Below are 26,134 nucleotides of genomic sequence, written 5' to 3'. Positions count from 1 at the left end.
ACACTAATCCTGTAATATGAAGTATTGAATCTATTGCAACACAACCAGGACACCGTCCAACTGAGTTCTGGGAAATTAAGTTAAAACCTCCTAGTTCCTATATTCTGATGCCAGCAATAGACAGGGGAACAGTGCAGATGATCCTCAGATGCAACTCCAGTGAATTGTGGAGACATGACTGACATTCACAGCGTGACAGCTGGCTTGGTGTCTCTTGTAACTTTTATGTTAGTTCTCTACTATGGGAAATATGTGTTGAGGAGAAGGAAGATGCCCCCGGGACCATTTCCTCTGCCCATTTTGGGGAGCTGTCTGCAGCTTCAGTCTGAAGGACTACTGCCAAGTTTAATTAAGGTGAATGCTGGGTTAATATCATGTGGTTGCGGGGATGTGTTTATTCTGAATGTGGCCAAGGTTTTGGTTGATCAGAACCTGCTATTAACAGTAATATGTCTAATGGTAAGTCCCTCTAATATTTAATGGTTTGGTCCTTACAAGGACTTAACTGTGCTAATGTCAGTGGCATGTCTAATGTGACAGCCCCTCTTAGATAAAAATGGGTACTAATATTTTTTTCATATTTCATGTATAGGTCCCTACTGAGACCAGAGTGTACTCATGGTTCTAATGTCAATGAGATGTTTTTTGGGTCAGTCCTTATATCCTAAATAGTATATATGACAAATTAAATGACAGAGAGGGTAATGCTGCATACACATGGTACGATTTCAATGAACGATATGAACGATAACGATATAGTTCATCGTTAAATCTTTAATTTCATTAATTTTTATGCAGACCATTTAACGACCAACGATACGTGTTCATCCATGGACGATAACAATATCTTTGGTTGGCCATGCATGCAGGTCAATCTGGATGATATTGTTCATTTTCCATAGGTGTTTGCGATCGTTGGTTATTCATCCTTGGTGATAACTTTTGTGTGTGGATGAACGATATCGTTCATCCAACACATCGGGAAATTCAAGGGAGATCATTCAGCGATATCATTCGCTGAAGAGATCGTCCCATGTGTACGCACCATAAGAATTATTAGAAGTTTTGTAATATCCATATGGTTTCCAATAAAGATTATATTATATTTGGTAAACATGCAGAGTTCTTCCTGGCACAACTAATTTCCAATTAGTTCTTCAACACTCACAATAACTTCATCTTCTATATCTGTCAGTCAGACATGTCTGTGTTTCTTATTAAAGGCAAATACACAAAAATAATATGCAGATGCTAAATTTCCCCCCAAAATGACACTTGTGTCCTTGTAAACAGCAGAAAGACACTCACTTAGGGCCAGATTCTGAGTCAGACACGGTCGCATCTGAATTTGCATCTGTAATGGCAGCCTATGGACTAAGATATGCAAATATAATTACTGTGGTTTCCAGAGTCCTGGTCATACTGTCACTGCTTTTTTACATCTGCATCTGTGCTTTGGCTGTCATCATTAGTATGTGGACTTGCACCAGCCCCATGCTGGGTGCAAGAGATACTCCTGAAATAGGTATTACTATAGCGATCACAGCTGCAACTAGGCACGCAGTGAAACTGTGAAAATATTCTAATGTCTGCCAACCCTCATTCAGCATAGAGACACCCACTGCTGCTTCCTCACATCTGTAATTCCTCGCAGTCCTGCATATACATCAGTAACATTGGAGAAAACGGGCCGTCACACACAATTACAGCAGGTCTGACCTTACTCAGAAATTGCTAAATTGCTAACGCACGCAGTGAGTACTCAATTTGCCTATGCTGTCGCAGTGGCATATTTATGCATGCCCATGCAACGGCGTTCAAATGGACAGGCACGCCTGTGTGTCTCCAACCCCAAAACGCTGACGTGCCAACACTCACTCTGCGATGGCTTTCTATCTGTGTGTGTGATTGCAGTGCGATCGCAATGCTATACTGCACAGAAGCATGTGCAGTTGGTTTGAAATCAGGAGATAAGTCCATAGATGAGCCTGACTCAGAATTACCCTCTTGCTGCGTTTCACTGCTGCCCTGTAAGTTTCATCTGAAACATTTTTCCTTCTTATGTGATTTCCTCTCTCCATACAGTACTGCATGTTGTGTTTCTGAGTTTCTCATTTTCTTCACCTGCCACATGCTGTCCACAACATTGTATCAACATTGTAATAAAAAATGATGGTTGTACCTGTGTAGCAATGTCTTTAATGGGATATCAATGATTTTTTTGCATACACATACCTATTTTTTTCTATATTATGTCATACCATTTGCAGTTTATAGAGTTTAAATATAATTCACTAGCAGCTATGGATGTAATACACCTATTGACTGGAATTTATTTCTACTGCATCTATTGCAGACAATATAAAATAAACCTTATTTATCAATAACATTTGTTCCATTGGTCAGGGCTGCAACTGGGGGGGGGGCAAGTGCCCCAGGCACCAGATTAGAAGCGGTGCCACAGAGCCAGCTCCAGGGCCATTCAACTAGTGTGGCCAAATGGGGGTGCCACACCTTTGAGGCACAGTGCCACAGTTTGGAGAGAGGAGCACCCCTTCTCCCTTCTCTCCTTGCTCCCTCTGCATGCAATACATGAATAGTTCACACTGTACTGGGCTCTTGCAGGCTCAGTTGTGGCTTGGGCAATCGGTGATGCAGTGGCATGATGTCATAGGTCGCATGAAGGTCATGGTGCTGCACATCAATCCCACCCATGCTGAGGATGGCTGTGGTGATTAGAGGGTAAGGGCTGGCTGAGGAAAGGTTATGGGAGCTGGCTGAGGAAGGTAATGTAACACACACTGAAGAACAGTGTGTGAGGAGCCTTGAGTAAGGAGAAGAACCAGGTAAGTGGTGGTCGGGGGAGGGGAATCACAAACACAAGCTTCTGCTGGAGAGATATAGGGGGAGAGACACAGGCTGCTGCAGTGATACGGGAAGGGTTGGTGGCACACAGACTGCTGCACAAACACCAGGGGGAGGGGGAGTCATATTACTACCCTGCCCCAGGTGACACAAATCCTAGTTTTGGCCCTGCACTGGTGTCTGTGTAGACATTAACAAGTCAAATCATTTGCTTACATTTCTTTAGAACAGCAGTTTTATCATTTTTCTTGTCCATCTTTCATCCCAAGAGCTGGACTGCCTATTTATTTAAAGTCCCTGGTCCTCCTGACACCTCTCATAAGTATCCTTTCTTTATTTATGCAGCTAGAAGGTTGCCAGAATTACTTTATCTGTTTTCACTGAAATGCATTTTATTTTTAAAAATACTTTTACATGTTTTCAACTTTCAGAAGCTCTCACACAAAGTTTTATCTGACGCTTTCACAGATGTCTGAAAAGTTTGGCCCTATTTATACTATTTACATGGGCTCCAGACCCACTGTGGTTCTGACAGGGTACCAAGCTGTGAAGGAAGCACAAGTTGACTTGGGAGATGCCTTTATAAATCAAGGAGATGTGCCCGTACTTAATCGTCTCTTCAGTCACGGAGGTAAGTACTCAACATTAAATTATACCTACAGAAGCATAATAATGGGAAGCCGCCCATATCAGAGGTATCCGGTCAGACTGTCAACAATCAGAAGCAGAACGTTGACCCCAGAATGTCAATTTGTTCTGAGTGTTGACAGTCAGAATGTCAACATGGGCAATAGGTCGACAACAATATTTCAACATAAAATTAGGTTGACATGGTTAAAATGTTGACATGTTCAGAAAGGTTACATTTAACATGTTAACATACAGTATTTTTTGTTGCTTTTTAGGCTTAGGGCAGGGCTTAGATATAGCATTAACCTTAGGTTAAGGGTTATGATTAGTCTTAGCTTTAGGGTTTGTATTAATCTTAGGTTTAGAGTTAGGAGTTAGGGTTAGACTTAGTTTTATGGTTAGGTTTTGGGTTAGGAGTTAAGGATAGGCTTAGGGTTAGATGTAAGTTTAGGGATAAGCTTAGGTTTAGGAGATTGAGTTACATTTAGGGTTAGGGTTAGGAATAGTCTTAAATTTAGGGTTAGGGAATTAGAGTTAGGCTTAGGTTTAGGATGAGTGTTATGGTTAGTGTTAGGTTTAGGAATAGGTTAAAATAAGCAAAAAACCATAGATTGACATTCTGGTGTCGACACGTTAAATGTCAACATTTTAACCATGTTGACATACTGTATTGGTTGTTGACCTATTGTCTATGTCCACATTCTGACAGTAGACCTTATAACATTTCTTAGTTGCAACTAAGGACTTTAGAGGAGATGTATCAAGCCTTTTATAGAGATAAACTGGAGAGAGATAGCAACCAATCTCCTTCTAACTCATTTTTCGAGCATAGCCTATAAAGTGTCAGGAGCTGATTTGTCGGTACTTTGTCTCTTTCCACTGTATCTCTCTCTAAGGCTTGATACATCTCTGCCTGAATACCAAAAGCAAATCCATATTTAAGGAATATATTTTCATTATATCCTAGGAAACTAAGTAGAACCAAATAAAATATGAAAACTATTACATTTAAATTAAGTGTTGCATTTATTAATAATATACAAATGTCTGTCTGTCTGTCCAGCTGTTTGTCCTTTATGCACGGCCAGAGTTTTGGACCTAGCTCCACCACAAGTGACATGGTGGTGTAGTTTGATCAGGAATAGGTTTCTGCCTAGGTTTGAAATTCGTCAGTGACACACACTGTCACAAAATCCCTAAAAATAAGAGCCACTCTTAAATTACACATGTTCCAGTGCTGGCTTCAGTGGAAATGCCAAAAACCTGAGAAAGCCACAAAAGTAGCCTTTTATAGTCTGGGCAAACTTGATGACTCATGCAAGTTCATATTAAATCCAGAGCCTTTGTGTTTGCAAGCAAGGGTGTAACTAGAACATTGTGGGCCACATAGCAAGATCTTAAAAGGGCCCCCCAGAGGTAAACAAAAACCTTACATACATTTTGCCTCCAGACAGAGCCCATTTAGGTTATGCCAGTAGTACCCCTATACACATTATGCCATGCATTATTAGTGTCCCTTATACATTATGCTACACAGTAATGCCCCTTATACATTATACCACACAGTAATGCACTTTACAGATTATGCCACATAGTAGTAGTGCCCCATATAACACATTAATCCACACAATAGTACACATTACACATTATGCTCCCACAAAGACTTACTTCCCCGTGTCCCTCCAGCAGCTTCTCGCCACCCCCTGTGTGCCATCAGCAGCCACAGGAGAAGGCAAGTGGCTGCTGGAGGGACAATATGAAGGCTACTGTCGATTTGGGACCGGTCCACCAGTCAACTACAGCTGGTGAACCAGAAGGTAGTTGCAGACATGGACATACAGCACTGGAGCTATTTGAATCTGGCACAGGTAATGAGCCAATTGGATCTTGCACACTGGCAGTCAATCAGGAGTCACCACTGCTGATTCCCTGCAGGTCCGCAAGCTCTGATTGCCTTGTAACCGGCAGCATTGTATCTCCATGACTGCCGGCCAGTACGCCAGCTGTAATCAGCTAGCAGGCCATCACCAAATCAACATCACTGACACTTAGACCCTCCTCAATGGACCTGACTGGACCAGCCCACCTGGTGTGCGTGACTGTGCAGCTCAGCAACATAGCAGCCACACCACTTGCACACACGGTAGTTATGCTACTGTTTGCATGCATGTTAGCAAATAGTGGGTTCCTTTTAAGGATCAATTACTTGGGGTTATAGGCAAGGACAAAAATAACAAATAAAGGCTGCAGGTGTACTTCAGGGTCCAGTCTCCTACTAATAACAAGCATACTGTAAGTTATATAATTTAATTCTTTATATATCTGATTTGTATAGCTAGCATAGAGAGTTGTAAGCATAAAAGTTAGCAACATTTCACCCAAGTTATTTCACTGTAATAAATATAATAGAGGGCAAAATATAATAAACAGTGATTTCCTCCATGTTTTGAAACTACTACACATCGCCGGCAGTTTGGAGAACCAAAACACTAGTTTTACTATTTGGTGCTTTTGTTGTTGTTCACAAAACAATGTTCATGTCCATCAGTTTACAAATGATGAAACTGCTGGTGGTTGAAATCACAAGGACAATATCCTGGAATAACCACCACAAAATGCATCTACTGTATCTAGCCATCTATCAGAAGGTGAGGAATTGCAAATCACTTATAATGAAGACAATCATTATGTATTGAATAAAGCAGAGAACATAATGATTCCCTTTAGGGGGCTAAATTAGTTTACTAAAATATTTTAGAACTAAATTAATGTTTAATTTTATTAAGAGAGTAATATTATTTGTCATTTATATTGAGTTAATTGTTAATTGATTTAAAAATGTTTTTATGATAGGGCAATATTTATTATTTTATGGTTATTTAAATGGTGCCCACATCATAACCACCAATTAAAATTAATATTCTTAATTTAATACAATTGATGAATAATATTGCTTGAGTCATAAAATGAAACAATAGTTTTGCCCTTGACTATTTTAATAAAATAATAAGTCACCTTAAAAAAGTATTAACGTTATCTGTCTCCTTATTCAATACATAATGATTGCCCTCTTTATGTGTATTGAGATTATTCACCTTCTGATAGATCCCGATAGCTCAAAAAGCATGCGGCTTAAACTATCTCATTTGTCACAACTACTGTACCTAATTTTTTGTGGATGGTTTTCAGTGATTTTCAAAACATCCACTTAATAAATTTGGTGTTTTTACTCACATGGAAAAAAGGTGGTTTTGACTTTAGTAAATATGGGGTTGAAAGTCACTGAGAAAACCACTAAAGATTAACACTTAAAGGTAGATTTACCCTCCATTTATTTGCCAAAGCTGCCAATGATCAGAGGATCATTAACGGTTTTGACAAACTGATGGATAGTAAAAAGCTCCATTTGTAGATTTAACTCATAGGCCCCAATGTATTATTCTGCCATTTGCAAGCACCTACTTGACTCAGTGGTGTAGCTGCTATATTTAATGCAGCAATTAGTATTAAGTTAAAATCAATTGTTTTAAATCTATTGGTTGTATTACCAAAAATTCAGGCTATTACATTTGGGCCTTACTGTATTTTTTGCAAACTCGTCAAACTTGTGTCAGTATGTTGTAAATTAGATTTGTTTGGAATCAGTTTCAATGAGTTTTCTGAATCAAAAGCTGGTAGTGGGAACACCATAAATGAGCCACAATTTAATTTAAAGATTCTGGTGGAGGTACTGCACAAGAAGAGAAGGTGAGAAAATATAATGTATAGAATTTCTTTATTGCTTATCACCACCCTCTTCCATAAGGTGCTATTACCACCCCCTTCTATAGAGTGCTACATTAATTTATGCACTCTGCTGCACCTTGAAAGTTATCTGAATTGCCACAAATTTTTCATGGACTTTATTTAAAGACTAAATGTACCTGGAAATAGGGCCCAATAAACATTTTTGGTGAATGTCCAAAGCATACTTTAATTTCTCAAACTTCTGCTGTTCTAGGGTTAACTATGTCCAGTGGAGAGTCATGGAAGCAGTTAAGGCAGTTTTCTATCTTAACCCTTAAGGATTTTGGAATGGGTAAAAAGAGCTTAGAAGAGCCCATACAAGCAGAGGCACAACATCTTGTGGAATACTTCACAAGCTTAAATGGTGGGTGTATATCCAAAAAGGTAAATTAGCCAAATGTAATAGGTTGCAGATTTTTGACAAGTTTGAAATCACCAGAAATCATGGCAAAATTTGGGAGTTTTTTGCCTTAAAGTTGCCAGATAAAACAAGGTAAATTTGTAGCTTAGTATAAAAATCGATGGCAAGTTGCAGCAGTTTTTGTCAGGTAAAAACTTGCCTCAAATTGCTAAAAATTCATCTAAAACTCACAAAACTACATACGTTTTAAGCTAACAGTCTGGGCAAAACATCATTATGAGCCAAATTATGCATATGTATTACTTTGTCACTAATGCCCATTTTCCTCCATAAATCCGGGTTTGACCTGGGTTTTCAGACATGGTTTCAATGCAAGTCAGACCTGTTTACACTGCACGTTTGATCCAGGTTATTCCTGGTCACTTGACACGGGTTATTTTTCGGGGACCCTTTTCCACTGAGCCACTACCAGGGAAGACCCAGCAATAACCTGGGTATTATTAAAACTCAATTAAGGATCCCCAAAAATAATACAAAATGTGATGTGCCATAATTAAAGATTTTATTATTGTGGGCAATAATGTTTAAAAATAATACAATTTTAAATTATGCATACAGAAATATTTTTATAGGGCAATTTTAATTAATTAATGATAGTAGCAAAAATTAGATTACAAATATATGGCACTAGAAGTGCCAAAATAAATGTACTTATATCATTAATTAAGACAGCCTCAAATAAAATAAAATTATTATTGTCTTCAAAATGTTAAACATTGTTATTTTTTTTACTTTAATGCCCCAATAAGAAATGAATTGACTAATTATGGCCCATCAATATATTTATCATTTCCTGGAGCTCATTATTTGAGTATTAAGTAGTTGCAAAATAACTCATACATTATGTTTAATGTGGCTTTTTGTTACGTTCTGCCCGGATGACAGCATAAAATGAGTAACCTCTCTGCCCTGAGGCTCCTCTTTCATTCTACAAGTCTTTCTGATGATTTTCTGGTGAGTTTACAAATCACAGGCAGTATTTTATACCTGTGGTACAACCAAATCAGATTTAGGGACACAGAACATCTGTAGTTCAAAATTTGTACATACATCTGACAATTTGTATGTATAATATTACAAAAATTTGGACAGTTACTTTTATCCAGTGGAGAGTGAATCTGGGGCACTTCTGAAGAGTTAGAAGCTGATTTTGACTTGTGCTTAGGCACGGCTCTGTCTGTTAAGAACAAACGTCAACTAAATGGAGACATTAATAACACAATGCAGCGCTGCTTACACTTAAATGGTATTCTATTTAATAAAAACATATGAATAGTATATCACAAATATGAAACAATAAAACATGCATATATATACATATATACTGTATGTCTAAAATCAATTGGATTATCTCAATTGCTAATATGAAAACCACATCACATATTACAATAGTAAATGATCCCATGAATCCATATACATTTTGAACTATAGATGTTCTGCGTCGATAAATCTGATTTGGTTGTAACACAGGTATAAAATACCGGTTATTTATTGCCACAGCACCTGTGATATAATGTCTGTCATACATAGAGAAGCGGCATCGGTAGCAGTATCTCCACTAGATATATAATATTTATTTTGCACAGTCTTCCAGGGCTTGACCGTGAGCCGTTGTTAAAGCTAGGCTGTCTGTGATTACAATAGTTCAGCCTGCACTTAGCCATGAGATCAGAGGTGTCCCCCAGCAGCTTCACAGTGTTTACTCGCATTGCTCTGACCAGCTGAGTTCATTGTCAAGAAGATGTGTCTGGGGGAATAGTGCTCTCTCCACAGTGGCTATATCATCAGTCGCACTAGGCAACTTGAGTGCAGTGTAAGCACGGTCCTCCGTACCAATTTAAATAAAGCCACACTCTCCATCAGGTGCCTATTAACACCGGGGCTGACCAATGTACAGCACCAGAAGCACTTGTCTCCCCTGTTCAATACAACACAACTGCAGCATCAGTGGCTGGAGGGTCGGTGCAGAAAAAGTTTTTCTCATCTGGGTGCACAGTTAAATGAGTGTCCGGGCAAGTCCACTAGATCCATGGTGATCATAGACAGGGACAGCAACACGTTTCGTCAACTCTGTAGAATTTTTCAAGTGGCTCTGTTTTTTGTTGCAGCTGCATCTTTATGTTAATACTGTGGCTGTTTTCATTAATATTGAGATGCCCACTGGCAGCATCTAGTGGCGGTGCAGTTATAGCTACCTGTAGGTGCAGCTTTAGACACATCGGTGCACCATCAAAACTTGCATCAGCCCAATTGCAGGTATAGTATCTCCATCCAACTATGGCCTCCAGCCTGCGTATCTATCCGGCCTGGGAACTCTCAGGAATGCCACTGATTTCCACAGACAGTGCGTCTCTGAGTGTCTCTATTCTGAGTCTATGAGCGATAACAATAGGGAAGAATGCGCTGTGTGTTGGGCAGAATAAGAACATTGGCTCACTGCATCGACACTGTGTGCCTCAGAATTAGGCCTTTAGCTCTGGTCACATTCTGTTACATATAGAAACTTGAAAATTGATGAAAATTGCCAGTTTTTCATCATTGGAGGCCCCATGTGTCAATATGTTGGTTTAACCATATCTCCAAAGTGTTCCAATTTAGCTGGTACAAACCCCATTTGTAAGGGACTGTAATGTTGTCCTGATTATGAAGACTTTTGTCTCATTTCTATGATAGTTGGAGGGAAAAAGTTGCAGGTGGCCCAGCACTTTGGGAGCATTGGAAATGTCTCCACTGCATGCCCCAAAGTGGCACCTTTTTCCATGTAACAAATGTCCTACATTGAATGAAAGATCAAAAATTTGGGTGATCTGGTTTAAATAGGTTTTAATTTGAGACGCATACAAATTACACATATTCTATGCCTGGCTGACTTCCAAGGCTCTATTTACAAAGCAGCGGCTTTTGTAAGTCGCTGCTTCCCGGCGGGTTGCAGGTGAAAATTTAAAATGGCACCTGCAGTCAGTGTAAAGCCCGCCGTCATAATTTCATCTGGTTTTTGTCAGCTACAGAAATTGTATAGTTCACATGTGTCACAAATTAAAGGGATAATATGCAAAGGCTAGGTTTAACCCTTTATAAATAATTGTTTACTAAATATTGTATTAATAGGAAGTAGATACCTAGGGGCATATGTACAGTACTAAAACTTGATGTGAGATAAAATTGTGAGATATATATCACCAACCAATCCGCTTCTAACTTACATTTTGCAGGCTATGTTTAAGAAATGATAGTTTGGAGCTGATTGGTTGGTGATATATATTTCACAATTTTATCTCACATCAAGCTTTGATACATATGCCCCCTAGAGTGACAGGTACAGTACTATAATAATGTTATGCTTAATTTAAGCCTGGTGGCCTACATGAATGCAGAACATCACCACAAAGGCAGTACATTAAATAAGCAGATCCATATTATTTAGTGCAGGCTCAGTTTGGTATAGTTTATAAGTAGATAATGTTGGACTGGAGCATGAAAGGCCCACCAGGGTAATGCAGTCGTAGGGGCGCTTGCTTTGGGGTATGGTCAGTTACCACAGGGAATGAGACCTGCCCCCATCTAAGCTTGTACAGACATAAGAGACCATGTCACTGACCCTCTAATAGAGTAACAATGAATAATTCAAGTGCACAGTCTGGAACCTGACATTAGAGCAAGTGGTGGGGCCCACCAGGGAATTCCCCTGTACCCCTGTGGGCCAGTCCAACCCTGTATGTATATACTAATTAGCAGCAGGAATCACTGAAGCTGAATAAGCATAATTATCAAGCAAATCAATAAAAAAGTGGCATTGTAGAGGATCAGAATGCAGGGTGAGAATCAAAATGGATTCTTGTGAAGGAAAAGTTCTATGCACTGGTGACCCTAGTGGAATAGATATACTCAGTTCCTGAGCAAATGCTAAATTGGATCAGGATTGTATTGCTGAGACATTGCGTACACACATTGGCACAAGGTGGCTGTGAACTATCTGGTCACATATGACTACATGGAGGTATGACCACATATTAGTATATTTACTGAAGCATGTAGCATATACTGTAGCTTGAAAATCATCACTTGTGCAACCTATTTTGATTAGATAATTTTTGTCATATTTGACAACCAATGAGGAATTGGTTAAGAAAATATTTCACACTTTGATGATGTAGCTGGTTACTAATCAATTGATAGGATGTATTATCGTATGTAGTGAGTACACTTTAATGGTGAAGACACATTGCTCATTGTTACTTGTTGTTTCATTTCTTTAGAACAGCCATTTGACCCCAGCACTACACTGACCTGTGCTTACTCTAATGTTATGTCCAATATACTGATGGGAACACGCTATGACTACACCGACAAGAAGTGGATGAAAATTCTCCAGGACACACGCCATGCTTTTTATATCGTCTCATCAACCTGGGGTCAGGTGAGGAGGATGTTTTACTTCTTGCATCCCCTTAGTATATTGTATCATACGTTACTGACTTTAAGTAACTTTTTGAAACAAAAATAATATTAAAGACCTGCAAACCAAACCCACCCGAACTTACCTGAACCAAGCAGATCCGAGCCCCGGCTCAGATCTACCTTCCATTTTTGGATTCGAAAATGAGGCAAAACTGCATCTTCCTTGCAGATCTTGCTTGTTTTGGTTCTAATATATCCCTACTATGGTGATTAACAGGACCATTGGATGGGAAGAAGATTGGGAAAGACAGCGGAGCTCAATTTCAAGTTCAACATCTTCAAGTTCAGTGACACTGTCTTTGATAGGCAGTGGCACCAACATCTCCCTTTGAGTAATACTGGCCGAGCTAGATTTTTGATAGGTAGTCAGCAAAACCTTTTTTTTTTTTTTACAGTGCAGGAACATAATTATATTACTGTAAGCACAGACCCCTAACAATTCGGAGATGTTGGTTCATCATCAAATGAACGTACATCTCTGAATCAGGCCCTATGTTCACTTCAGCTAGATGACAGACAGTCCATCATTCAGAGTCTGATTTCAGTGCTGTATTGAACAGTCTATGTCTGTCTTGTTGGTTTTGTCCTCAGTTATCCTGCACTGGTCAGACATTACAGCCTATCTCTATATTTCTTTGGACCATCAATATATTCCATGACCCCAAACCCTCAGTCCTCACTGCTCCCCCAAATGGAGGTCTAAGTCTCAGTAATTGCTTTTTCCATGGAGGCTTCCATTCATAAATGGTCCAGCTCATTGTCAAGCCTGCTATTGGAATAACAATGTGAAGCCCTTTGATTTGTCGCTTGTGCATGCTGGGATTGGGATACTGCAGGATTCACTTCTCTATGGGAAAACTGACTGTACAACATCTTGTACTGTGGTTTGCAGTAACTTATTCTGTGAACACCCACAATAAGAATACATTAGCACTTCCTGATGAAGCTTGATCATGCCTCTATGGGAGGGCAGTTATTTATCAACTCAAATACCAGAAGAACCGCAGTAAAAATATGTATTTGTTTATCACATCAATTATTTTTTGTGGAGCAATTTGTTTGAAATAAGTTTTCGTTAAACTTAATTTAAACCGTGGACATGAAAGTGGAATTTTTCCAAGACGGATTGCACCTGCACAGACTGGCCTATCGGAACCATAAGTAAAATTTATTGCTCAGGTTAAGTATTTCTGCACTGCTACAGGGTAATATTTTAATATATGTACATAAAATACAAAAAAACATGAAGACAATTTTTTCGAATGCTTTTTGTATACTGCTCCATTGACTCACACTAACATTAGTATTTCCTTCTGCAGCTATATGATATGTTTCCTAACGTCATGCAATATTTACCTGGACCAGCCCGAAAATTTTTTAATCTACTTAAACCACTTCAAAATGTTGTGAAAGAAAAAGTGAGGAGCCACCAGGAGACATTGGATACAGCTTGTCCTCAAGACTATATTGATTGTTTCCTCATCAGAATGAAACAGGTCAGACAATACATAAAGCAAAACAAATTAAGTTCATAATTATATTTCAGACATTTTTTGTACATGGTATAATGGTTATAATTACTGACTCACAGCACTGAGGTCTTGAATTCAATTTCCACAATTGCCCTAACTATGTGGAATTAGTATATTCTCCCTGTGCTTGTATGGGGTTCTTCTCGGTACTCCAGTTTCTTCCCACAATCAAAAAATATAGTGGCAGGTTAATTGTCTCCCAACAAAATAAAAAATAAACCTAGTGTGTATGTGTGTGAACATGTGATAAGGGATATAGGCCCTGATTCAGAGCCGGACGCTCTGACCACAGCGCTCGCTCTGAATCAGGGCCCACCTCCAATAATATGGAGCGTCCTCCTGGACGCTCGTATAGCTGTGGGTCACCACCCACAGCATATACGAGCGTGCAGGATGATGGTCGCGATGGTCTTGACCATCGCGACCATCGAAACTGCGAGCAAAAGCCTGCGGTTGAGTTTTTCAACCGCAAGGCCAGGAGTGATTTTGGCTCTATCAGAGCCAAAATCACTCCCACTGACATCACTAGTGATGTCAGTGGGGCCGGCTTCAGACGGTAGGCGTTCCTTTGGGAACGCCTCCGTCTGGCAGGCACGCCCCCGGCACGCCCACCAAAGGGGGTGTGCTGTCTGTCAACATCGATAGCACGCCCCCTTTGATGAGACACTCCGAGCGAAGGAAAGTCCTTCGCTCGGCGCGTCTCGCGCATGCGCACGACGGAGCTCCCTCCGTCATGCGCATGCGCAGTGCGGACCATCGACCCACTTGCGAGCGGACAGCCGCTCGCGAGTGGGTCTGAATGAGGGCCATAGATTGTAAGCTCCCCTGGGGCAGGGACTGATGTGAATGATTAAATATTATCTGTAAAGCACTGTTGAATATGTGTGCACTATATAAATACCTGGCAATAACCTGATAATGAGCAGACAACTTGCAGCATCAACTCCTGTTTACTCAAGAAATTTTGTAGAATAATTAAATTGTTATTTACACATATACTTTGCACATAGAACATTTCATACCAGGTTTACTGGTATGTACTCTATGCATTTGCTTCAGAAAGATGTTGAATTTTACTGGTTCCATTGCCACAAATATGATAAAATATAAAAATTAATCCAATCCTAATTGTTGGTTCAATATTTGAAACATGTTCACAATTCATGTTACAATTAGTGTTTTTAAAAATGGATACAAACTATTTAAATATATTTCTTAAATAATTGAAACTTATTTAACATTTTTTTTTAGAATTTAAATTGTGAAAACTACTGTGCAAGCTTACTTACCTGTTAGACTTCAATAAATATACCTTTTAATAATAATAATAATAATAATAATAATAATAATAATTATTATTATTATTATTACTACTATTATTAGTAGTAGTATTATTATTAGTAGTAGTATTAATATTTGTAACAAAGTTTTAGAAATTATGATGAATAACCTGCTTTTTGTACCAATTCATCACCTCCTATTAACATGTCTATGTCTATTGCTGAGAAACATTTAAAGCATTCAGAAAGGTGGCTTTATATTTGCAATTTATCTTTATTATTGGGGAGTGATGACATGGTGTTATGCTGAGGAGTAATGAATAATTGAGAAAATATAACTTACATATAAAAAAAAAATAATTGCAATTTGTATGAATTGGACAGCATAATGCCCATGCTTTTCTGCAGCAGAAATGTTGTAGTTCTTAAAAAAACTTACATTTGTGAACCCAGTTTATCAGTTGCTTTAAGCAATCTTCAGTATCCAAAACAGTATCTAAACATATGTGAAAAATAAATAGAATAATGGATACAAATTTGAGCTTTTACTTAAAGAAAATTGTTATTTTTTTCTATCAATTTTGTTTATTTTCTGTAAATACGTAGCTTGTTAGTTGCACAGCACTCAAGGACAATGTACTGTAAGCTGATATTTATTTTTCTTGACAGGAAGAGAAGAATCCCAAAACTCCTTTTAATCTTGTAAACCTCACAGCAACAGTTTTTAGCATGTTTTTAGGAGCAACAGAGAGCACTTCAAATACAGTAAACTGTGGTTTCTTGATACTCATAAAGTATCCTGAGCTACAAGGTAAATGATTATCATGTAATGTCACACAGTTAGACTTATAACAACAGAAAAGAACATTAGTCTACATTGTTTGTATATTCTCTTATTTCCATCTGCCTGTTGCTGTCACTGCATCATGGATCCAGCTTTCAAATTCCATACCATCTTTTTATTGCCTGGGTAGCAAATTTCAACATACCAATTTATATAAACCAAAACAGAAAAGATATATGCCTGCGCTTGGTTTTGCCCATATTATACATGGTACCAGCAGCGTAGCAATATTAATGTCATAAATGTATACAAATGTTTTGTATACCATTTTATATCTTCACTATGTTGCCACAACAGTTTCTACAACAAAACTTAGTGCCTCTTGTTACAACTAAGTACTAATTTTAGTCATAGATCAGGGCCACCAAGGCATTGGGTAGGCCCAGCAAATGGGTGAATGTAGCCACTGGTGGGGGTGCAGCTTTGCCCATTTGGGTGTACATTCATATATTGCATGTTGCTGCAAAGCTGCAGTGTGTGCGACTTGGAGGGGCATGTTTATGTTCGTCCAGCACTGCTTGGCTCCTACAGAGGTCTGAGCCTGAGTAATTGTAACTGCCCCAAGTCTTGAGGGTTGGAGACCACTATAAAAGTGTAAATGTACCTATTTGGAGAGAAACGACTTGCCAGTGCTGAAATTCCTATGTAAGGTACGAGTTGATGATAATAACAGATGCAGGCCACATCTGTTTGGTGCAATACTTCTAAGAAACACACCGTAATTTAATAATTGAAAAATAAAATAAAATAAAAAATAAAGAATGTTTCCTACTCAGTTTTGGGAAGGTTATCCTTGTTTATCAGTGTGAAATTTAAAAAACACAGTGAATTTGATATTGTTTGTTTTGCATTTCTTAGAGACCTCAGTACTTTTTTTTGTACACTTTCATTTTACACTTACTATAAAGTGCATGAGCTGTGTACTGTGTTTGGAACACTTTTTACATACAGTGAAGCCACACCTGTTATATTCTTTGCACATTTTTGACAGTAAAAAGGTAGACATGGTCATTAGGTTGATATTATTCTGTAGACTTGTATTTAGGTTGACTGGGTTAAATGATCGACAGCACCCAAATCTGTTTATCTTCCCCTTGTGTACTCTTTTGCAACCAACTGTGTCTCTGCTATATCCACATAGATGTTTAATTGCTACCTAAAACTAAACATGTCCAAATCATCTCACTTGTTCCAGAGTCACCATTTACCCCCAAATCTTCCTCTGCATCAATTACACCCAAATATCCTCAGTATACCACCAAGCCCTCTGCCATGGTGCCAATCTTTACTAAACCCTCTATTTTTTTCTTCACATCCAGTTTCTTCCCCAGTCCTGTGGCCTCCATCTTTGAAGTACTGTGTTTTGGTAACATCTTGGATGACAAAATGAGTTTTGGTAACATTTTGGGTAATAAAGATATGTATTGCCCCTTTATCACTGAAGATGTTACCAAAACTCATTTATTTACTAACATCACTCACCTCAACTACTGCAAACATCTCTTGGCATTCCACTCACCCATTTATCCAAGCTTTAGTTTTAGCTCCACATTTGATGAGACACTCTGTAATTCTCTAAACAGACTTCCTGTGTACTCCAGAATACAAATCAATTCCTCACACTCACCTAAAAAGTTCACAACTATGTCAACCCTTCAAACATCTGAAATCTCAAGTCAAAATATTAGCTATCTTCTTTTACCTTACCCTACTCAAACTTATAATACCCACACAAGTGTAGCCTCAGAACTGTCTCAATTAGTACTTTTAACAACACTCACTTTTCTTATTTCACTCTCCCAAGTAGATTGTAATCTCCCAAATAGATTGTAAATTAGGGGGGCCATAGATATAGCTTATCTAGACTTTAGTACGGCTTTTGACACTGTTCCACATCGCAGACTGTTAAATAAACTGGAAAGCATGGGATTGGATAAAAAGATAGTTGAATGGATAAGATTATGGCTGCAGGATAGGAAACAGAGAGTTGTAGTAAATGGAGTGCATTCTCAAGAGGGAAATGTTACCAGTTTAGTACTTTAGGGATCTGTACTTGCTTTTTAATATCTTTATTTCTGACATTGCAAATGGTATTTAAGGAAACTATGCCTTTTTGAAGATGACACAAGGGTATGCAACAGGGTAGAAACACCAGGAGGTATAAAACAAATGGTTGATGATCTAGGAAGACTAGAGGAATGGTCAAGAATGTGGCAACTACAGTTTAATGCTAAAAAATGCAAGATCATGCACTTGGATCTCAAAAATCCAAAGGCTAAATATAGTATTAATGGCACTATACTGGAAACTACTGAAGATGAAAGGGATCTAGGAGTCACTATTTCAGGTGACTTAAAGGCAAGCAAACATTGTCACAAAGCAATGAGGAAGGCAAGTCAGATGCTTGGTTGCATAGGGAGAGGAATCAGTAGCAGAAAGAAAGAAGTGATAACACCACTGTATAGGCCATTGGTACGTCCTCATCTTGAATACTGTGTTCAGTTTATGGAGACCATATCTCCAGAAGGATATTAATACATTAGAGATGGTACAAAGAAGTGCAACTAAAATGGTGCAAGGCCTACACCGCAAAACGTACCAGGAAAGACTAAAAGATCTTAATATGTATAGTTTGGAACAGAGATAGGAAAGGTGGGACATGCTAGATACGTTCAAATATATAAAGGGTTTTAACAAGGTAAAGGAAGGAGACATTCTTCAAATAAAGATAAGTATTTCAACAAGAGGACATGTTCTGAAACTGGAGGGTGGTGAGAGGACACCACTCACACACCGCAAATTAAAGCCCTGGTTCTCATGTCTATATTTAATTTCACTACCATGTAGAGAAGTGTTTTATGTATGTCTTTATTTCCTCCCTGTCTACTGCTGGCACCTATTAAATGCAATAAAATATTAAATTGCATGACAATTAATGATACTTAATATACTGTATATATATATATATATATATATATATATATATATATATAATTCTGCAATGACAGATCACATGACAAGTTTTTATAATTACTTCCTTATATAATAATTTAACATAACATATTCCCTAGTTGATGATAAGAACACTGTGTATAACCTTGCCTATTAACCTTCTACTAATTGATCATATTTTTCCTACCTGTAATTCAATCCCTAAGGGTTTGCATAACCCCTAAATTTAATTCTGGGCATGATTCTGAATACACTTTTACATGGGATTCAGAGATTTAGTGATACCATTGAGTCTTACTCAATCTACCACCAGAGATGTAACCTTTCATGGGTACTGTATTAGGAAGGTAATTAAAAGATTGGCACAAGTGCCAAAAATTGTAATTCTGTGCATGCATCTGAAATGCACTCTACATGTGTCCCCACCTGCGCATGGTTACCACCACTGGACGCACACTGGAATTGCATGGAGATCCATGTAATATCAATAGACATTCCTTGAATGAGACTGGAGGGGGTGCTAATGGCGGAAGACTTTGTTGCAACTGATAATGCACATGCACCACCTCTGCATCACCCCCACTGTCCCTTACCGATGATATAAGCCCTTCCTATAACTCCTCATTTAAATAAAACTCTTTATTGAGCAGTTATTCACATATTTAAATTGCTCATAACAAGTATAAAATTCTATAATTAAGCTGAAACAACAGTGAAATTATATTTAAAAAAATTATTTCTGTCTAATTTGAATGAAATACAGGCAAGCTGCATGAGGAGATTGATCAGGTGATTGGACAAACACGGCAACCTAGGGTGGAAGACAGGAACCAGATGCCATACATGAATGCACTTTTACATGATTCAGAGATTTAGTGATATCTTACCATTGGGTCTTAGTTGATCTACCACTAGAGATGTAACCTTTCGTGGGTACTGCATTCCCAAGGTAAGTGTCAGCCTTCCCAAGGTAAGTGTCAGCAACTGTTCCAAGCTGAGGGTGGCCATAGAGAGACATGGGGGAGGGCTGTGAGAAACCATGGAGAGACACAGGAAAAGATCTGAGAAAGGCAGTAGTGAGACAGGGAGGAGCTGAGGGAGGCCATGGAGAGACACAGGAGGGGAGATGAGGGAGGCCATGGAGAGAGACAGGAGGGTAGATGAGGGGGGCCATAGAGAAACTGGGAGGAGCTGAGGGAAGCCATGGAGAGAAACAGGAGGGCAGATGAGGGAGGCCATGGAGAGACAGGATGGAGCTGAGGGAGGCCATGTAGAGACACGTGGGGAGCAGAAGGTGGTTATGTTGATCGAGTTTAATCAATTTTCATTGATTTTAAATCAGTCAATATCGATTAAAATAAACATTTAGTAAGTAAACCCCAAGAGACTGCTAGAAGAAAAGCACTCCTGCACTGCTTCCATCCATAGTGAAAAACAGGTAACTGAGCTGGCAGTCTCTAGGACCTGCTGGAGTTCAGTTGGAGGCCTTAACTCCGACATGTGCTACTGTGCATGCATGTCTTGTTCGCATGTCATTCCACCATGGCATTCTCTGTGAATGGATGCACCTAGATGCCCACAAGGATACTTTATCACCACTGCTATATTAGAGTGGCATAATTACTACCTTACATCAGGGCCCATACCACCCAGACACCAAGTGCACTACAACAACCAGCGTTACCCTAATGCTCCAGGCAGCATCATTATTATTGTTTGCACATCTGTTATTTCCCTGTATAATATGCATCAACAAGAAAGTGTTAAGATCCAAAAGGAGGCACCTCTAGCAAAATGAAGAATCAAAGTCAACAACAAAGAAAAGTGGTGTGAATTACCTCTTGGCCAATATTTTACCTCAGTAACCACATAGAACAGGGAATGAGAAAGCAGAGCCTTATCAATCTAGAGAAGGCATTGTGAGACATAGAGAAACAGGAATAACAGCTGGTCACTGGGGACTTCTGGCACCACCATCCACCAAACCCATTTAATCAGGCATAAAAGAAAACCGATGATCCTCCCTCCATCTATCCAGGGATTCATCCAACACAGTATTAAAATCCTCAGTACAAATGACAAGAACATTCAGAGAATTGTGAATAAATTCACAATCTTTGGAGATAACATTGGCACTAAAAGCAGGGGGAAACTGTATTCATTGCTAATGAGGCATAAATGGTGGATATAGCCACTATCTCCCCACCACAAAGAAAAAGTGTACCATTGTGTGCTCCGCTGATTCCATCTCAGAATATACAAATGCTTGTGTTACAGGTAAAAGAAAAAGATACAACAAAAAAAAGCCCAATACCCCCCCACCCCCCATACCAACCCTAAAACAGGTATGCCTATACTTTAACAAGAAAAAAAACAAACCATTTAAACTAAACTACTAGTGCAATGAATAAAGAACTGAGAAAATAAGGTAGCTACTACATCTGTAGACCTAATGACATGATGCCTCTAGTCCAGGAGTACAGGACCATTGAAGGAACTCCCAAATACAAATCTGCAAACAACCTAACCATTAGTAAAAATGAATAGGAAAATAAAAATAGAAAATATCAAGCAAAAGCTGGGTCTTGAAAGAAACCCTGGAGGTATGTGAATACCCGTAATGTAACATGTGTATAATACATAGCATTAAGAAAACATTCAAATAAATGTCAAACATAACAATAAGCCTTAAAAAGAGACATCTGATTAAGCCACAAAAAGACCATACTCAAGTGCATCAGAGTCCATCAGGGTGGAGCAGCTCGTCCCGATGACTGTAAATTGAGCCATATCCCAGTCTCACAGGTGGATTCAAAGAAATAAGTATGGCCTTCCCCAACCACCTGCAAATGAGCAGGAAATACTTTAACATGGAATAAGGAAACTGAAGATCCCTCAGACGTCTATTCACTTAGATGAATTGGAAGTGAGATTTTAGAACCTCAGCAGAATAGTCCTAAAAAAATACCACTCTCTGGGCCTGATTCAGCAGTGCACACAAGTGCCAATTCACGATTATCGATGTGCAGAATTGGTCCTGCGTAGTCGCATGCAGACCCTTCTATGCCTGCATGCAGCTTTGCAATTGTGATCCTTGCTGAATCAGGCCCTCTGTTCATTATATTCCAAATAACCTTTGGTTCTAACCAAATAGAGGATAGCATCATAGTCCATGTATTGAAGATCTTTAGCAATGAATGTCTGTGGTGGATCATCTGGTGCTCTATATTGGAGCATGCGCCAAATAGTTATTTACTATTTGGTGATGATTTTACTCTCCATTGTTTTCAAACAATTCCTATTCTTATAGTCAACAAAACACAGGTGTAATAGTATTTAACACTGTATCCTTGTGCGTGTATTTGAGTGCTACCAATGCTTAATGGAAATAATCCTGAGGTAGGTATGGTTTGTACTGTACATTAAAACATAGATTTTTTTTCCAGAGAACAGATATTATTCTCCTATTGACCTCTGTATTACGAGACCCATCACAGTTTGAAACTCCAGAATAATTCTATATTAAACATTTTCTGGATGAGAGTGGAAAATGTAAGAAAAATAATGGATTTCTGCCATTTTCTGCAGGTTTGAAAAATTTGTAACATGTATCTTATGTAATCCTACTAAACACCTGTCTCTCACATGCTTAGAAGATGTTGGAACTCTCTGGTAATGACATAACTGACAATGATGGAGAGCTCATTTCAACTGTCAGCAATTGTAATGTATAGGGTTACCACTTGTCCAGGATTGATCAGGACAGTCCAGAAATCAGTATATTTGTCTGAAATCTGGAGACCACAATCCCAGAACAGGCTGTGCTCGGAAATCTTGTCACTTAAAGTTCCACTCCTCTGTTCCATCCATCCCTCCTCTTCTCCTCCATAATGTCATCTCCTCACCTACCTCTGTGCTACCTCCTCTACATCTGGCTGTACTAGTCCAGCCGCTGAACTGCTCTCCTCTATTCCACCTTATCTGCTCCATGGTAGCTCTACGTCAGATCTCTGTTTACCCAAGCCAGATGCAGACTGGACCAATATTCAATAATGTGGGCCTGCTGTAATAGTTGAGGCATACATTACTTGTTTGCTGTGCACAGCTATTTATACATTTAGACAGGCACAGCTCTCATTTTCTGCTTCAACAGGCATATTGCTCTGCCAGAGGAGGAATCATGTTTGTGAGTTGAGACCATTTCCAATTGACGGCAGCCCACATATGCTGCCTCATTATCTGGTGTTTCCTGAAAACTCACTTCTGTCTGATGAACATGCCTCCACTGCTTGGATCTTTAGAACTGTCCCTCTGCCTCTCTTCTTCCATACACGGTGGTCTATGGGCATGATGCCATACATAGTGACTCCTATCAGTGAGAAAGGGGCTACAATGTAGCTCTTACTTTGATCTTACCTAGGCTTCCCTTTCTGCATAATTTATTAGTGGTCTGTCTCAGAATTTTCCTCCTCTAGACTGTTACAGCAGCTTTCCCTCTCTCACTCAACAAGTCATGTTGTGAGTAATGCACAAAAAAGCTGCAGTAATTTACCATGCCCTATTTGATGCCCCAGGGCTATCCAATTTGCTCCAAAGCATGGCCACCTGCAGCACTTATCTGGGATTGTTTTAAGTCCCTCAGCAGGCTTTGAAAAAAATCACTGATAATTTGGCTGTTTTTGAAGCCGCCAGTGAAAACACTTGGTCTGTGAACTTATCACAGATTCTTTGCATATTGGACGGAAAACATATTTTTTTGGGGTAGCAAAAAATGGGCTCTTATTGAATTGCCTGAAGCAAAAAATGGGGAAAAGTCCAGTTTTTCGCTTATGCACCAGACCAACTTTCCTCCAACCATCCAACTAGTTGTTTGGTTGAAAACTTGAAATGAAAATCTGGTAATGCCAGGGAGCAAATGACAATCAGCCATTTGCTCCCAAACACTGGAAAACAGATGACAGCTGTTGTTCAGACAAGTTTTTTAAATCAAACAGATTTTAACCAACTTGTCTGAACAACATTTTTCGTGTTTTCTGGTGTTTGTCATTTGCTACCATACATTTCTGGATTTTCATTCCAACCAACCAACTAGTTTGATGGTTGGAGGAAAGCTGGTCTGGTGTATTGCCAGCTTTAGTGTATAAGCAAATTTGTTACTTTGTACAATACCTCGAAAACTGTTTGGGCGTCGGATTCTGAGTTGAGAGTAAAGCAAACAAAAAAGATGTGCACTTTTTTAAAAAACCATGCTGCACTGCAAATGGGGGGAATTTGAAATGTGCAGAGAGATTTAGATATGAAAGGGGCGTGTTCTAGCTCAAATCTAAACAGCAGTGTAAACATCAAGCTCTCCAGCATTTGTAGGCTGCATGCAAAAGCAGCCAGTATTTACCCTGCATGCAAAAATAATAAATGTTTTGCAACATGGTTTGTCCAGGTGCAAAATGACTTGTTTTATTTTTGTTTGAATCAAACTCAGAATTAGCCCCTTTATCTTCTAATGCACATCTCATAGTTGTGTGTGATTATGAGTATCAGCTCTGTGTATTACAGAGTTGTATACCTTTATTCGTAACAATTGACTGTGTATCTACAGTATGTTTTGCAGCAATGCATCATTGTTACAGTGAGCATTATACTTATCCACATATTACTTGGTATACCGTCAGATTGCATTGTAGTATATGACTTGCGTTAAATCACCTTGTTATTTTGAACTTTTAGCCATGAGCCTTTGATTATCCTTCTAATTTTTCCATGCAATCTTATTATCACAGGAAAAAGATCCTGCATTGCTGAAAGTTTGGTGCACCTGCAGCTCTTCATTTTCTTCACCGTGATCCTGCAAAAATTCACACTGAAATCTACAATCGACCCCAAGCATCTGGATATCTCTGCCACAGAACGTGGCTTGGAAAATCTCCCTCCGGCCCATAAGATTATTTTCATTTCTCGTGTATAAGAAAGACCCTTGAACATTTGCAATTTGAGGGTATTGATTTCAAACAATACAAATGGGTGTCATATGTACAACTGTTGTAATAATCAGGATCGCTGCAGGATTTGGGTGGGTACTAAGTATCCAGGCCTGGGCTTCTCTGGGGGCCTGTGTCTGTCAGGAAAGTGTAATCACACTCCCAAGATGGCATGACCATGCCACCAAATCCCCTCCTAATATCCCAGTGGGGCATGGCAACTCAGCCACTTGGTTACACACAACCAGGACCATATTGGACAAACCTAGTCAATGGGCAGCACAGACAGTGTAATGGTTAGCATTACAGCCTCACAGCACTGAGGTCATGGGTTTGATTCCCACCAAGGCCCTAACTGTGTGGAGTTTGTATAATCTTTCTGTGCTTGCGTGGGTTACCTCCCACACTCCAAAAATAGGCGAATTGTCTCCCAACAAAATTAACTATAGTGGTTATGTGTGTGAGCATGTGGTAAGGAAACTACTCTGAATTCACTGAGTACCACCGCTACTGTGCTTTATTTCTGGATTTCATCAACTGTCACTGTGATATAGAAACATACTGTAGCTATTGTAATATGCAAAGGAAACTGGATGTTGAAATGTCTCAATCTTCCCACAGTAATGAAAAAGAAAATAAAGAGGAAAAACATTAGTTTAATATGTGAATTTCTTCATGGTTGCTAAGTCAACATTGAACTTGTTAATATGTTCATAATAATGGCATTAACCATGTTGACATTCAGCATGCCGACACTGCTGTGATGTTGACATTGATGAAATGTCAACAATGTCTTTTTTACCATAATTCTCTCCCTAACCCTAATGAAAATGTTGACATTATGACAATGTCAATATTTCAGATGTTGACTTTTTGTAAATGTCAACATTTTGCAGGTGTCTACATTAACTATGTCAGCATTTTAATCATGTTGTCATTATTGCTGCCTTCTGATATCGACATTCTGATTGGCATTATTATGACTTCATACTGTTTAAAGATTCAGATAGGGGGGCATACGTTATGTCCCATCAGCATGCTTCATATGGCTGGAGAGAGGTCCATTGCAGTGAGGCATGCATAGGAAAAAGGATGAGAGGTGGGAAATGGTGGAGGTCAACCAGAACTGCAATTTACCACACTAAGTCAGAATGATTGATTGCAACCCAGGGGTCAGTTTGGCCCTTCAATTAAAATAGATAAAGTCTAACAATCCTACCTTAATTGTACGAACAGTAGGAGAGACAGGAGAAACCCATTTACCCAGGTTTTTTGCTAATAGTTATGATATATGCCAGTGTGTTCTAGGTTGCTAGTGTACCAATTCTCAAAGGGTGAGAAGAGCAAAGCTGAAGGCCTGGTAGTCAATCTTGACACAAAGATGAATAATT

At 39.0% G+C, this 26,134-nt stretch overlaps 1 pseudogene; it reads left to right on the top strand.

Annotated features, from left to right (window-relative positions):
- Positions 1-129: 129 nt before the first annotated feature.
- LOC148502846 (cytochrome P450 2G1-like) lies at positions 130-24,730 on the top strand (annotated as a pseudogene).
- The last annotated feature ends 1,404 nt before the right edge of the window (positions 24,731-26,134 follow it).

Source organism: Taudactylus pleione, unplaced genomic scaffold (assembly GCF_031769625.1).
Source record: "Taudactylus pleione unplaced genomic scaffold, aTauple2 ptg000481l, whole genome shotgun sequence".
NCBI classification, from domain to species: domain Eukaryota; kingdom Metazoa; phylum Chordata; class Amphibia; order Anura; family Myobatrachidae; genus Taudactylus; species Taudactylus pleione.
This window is presented reverse-complemented; position numbering and strand designations above follow the sequence as displayed.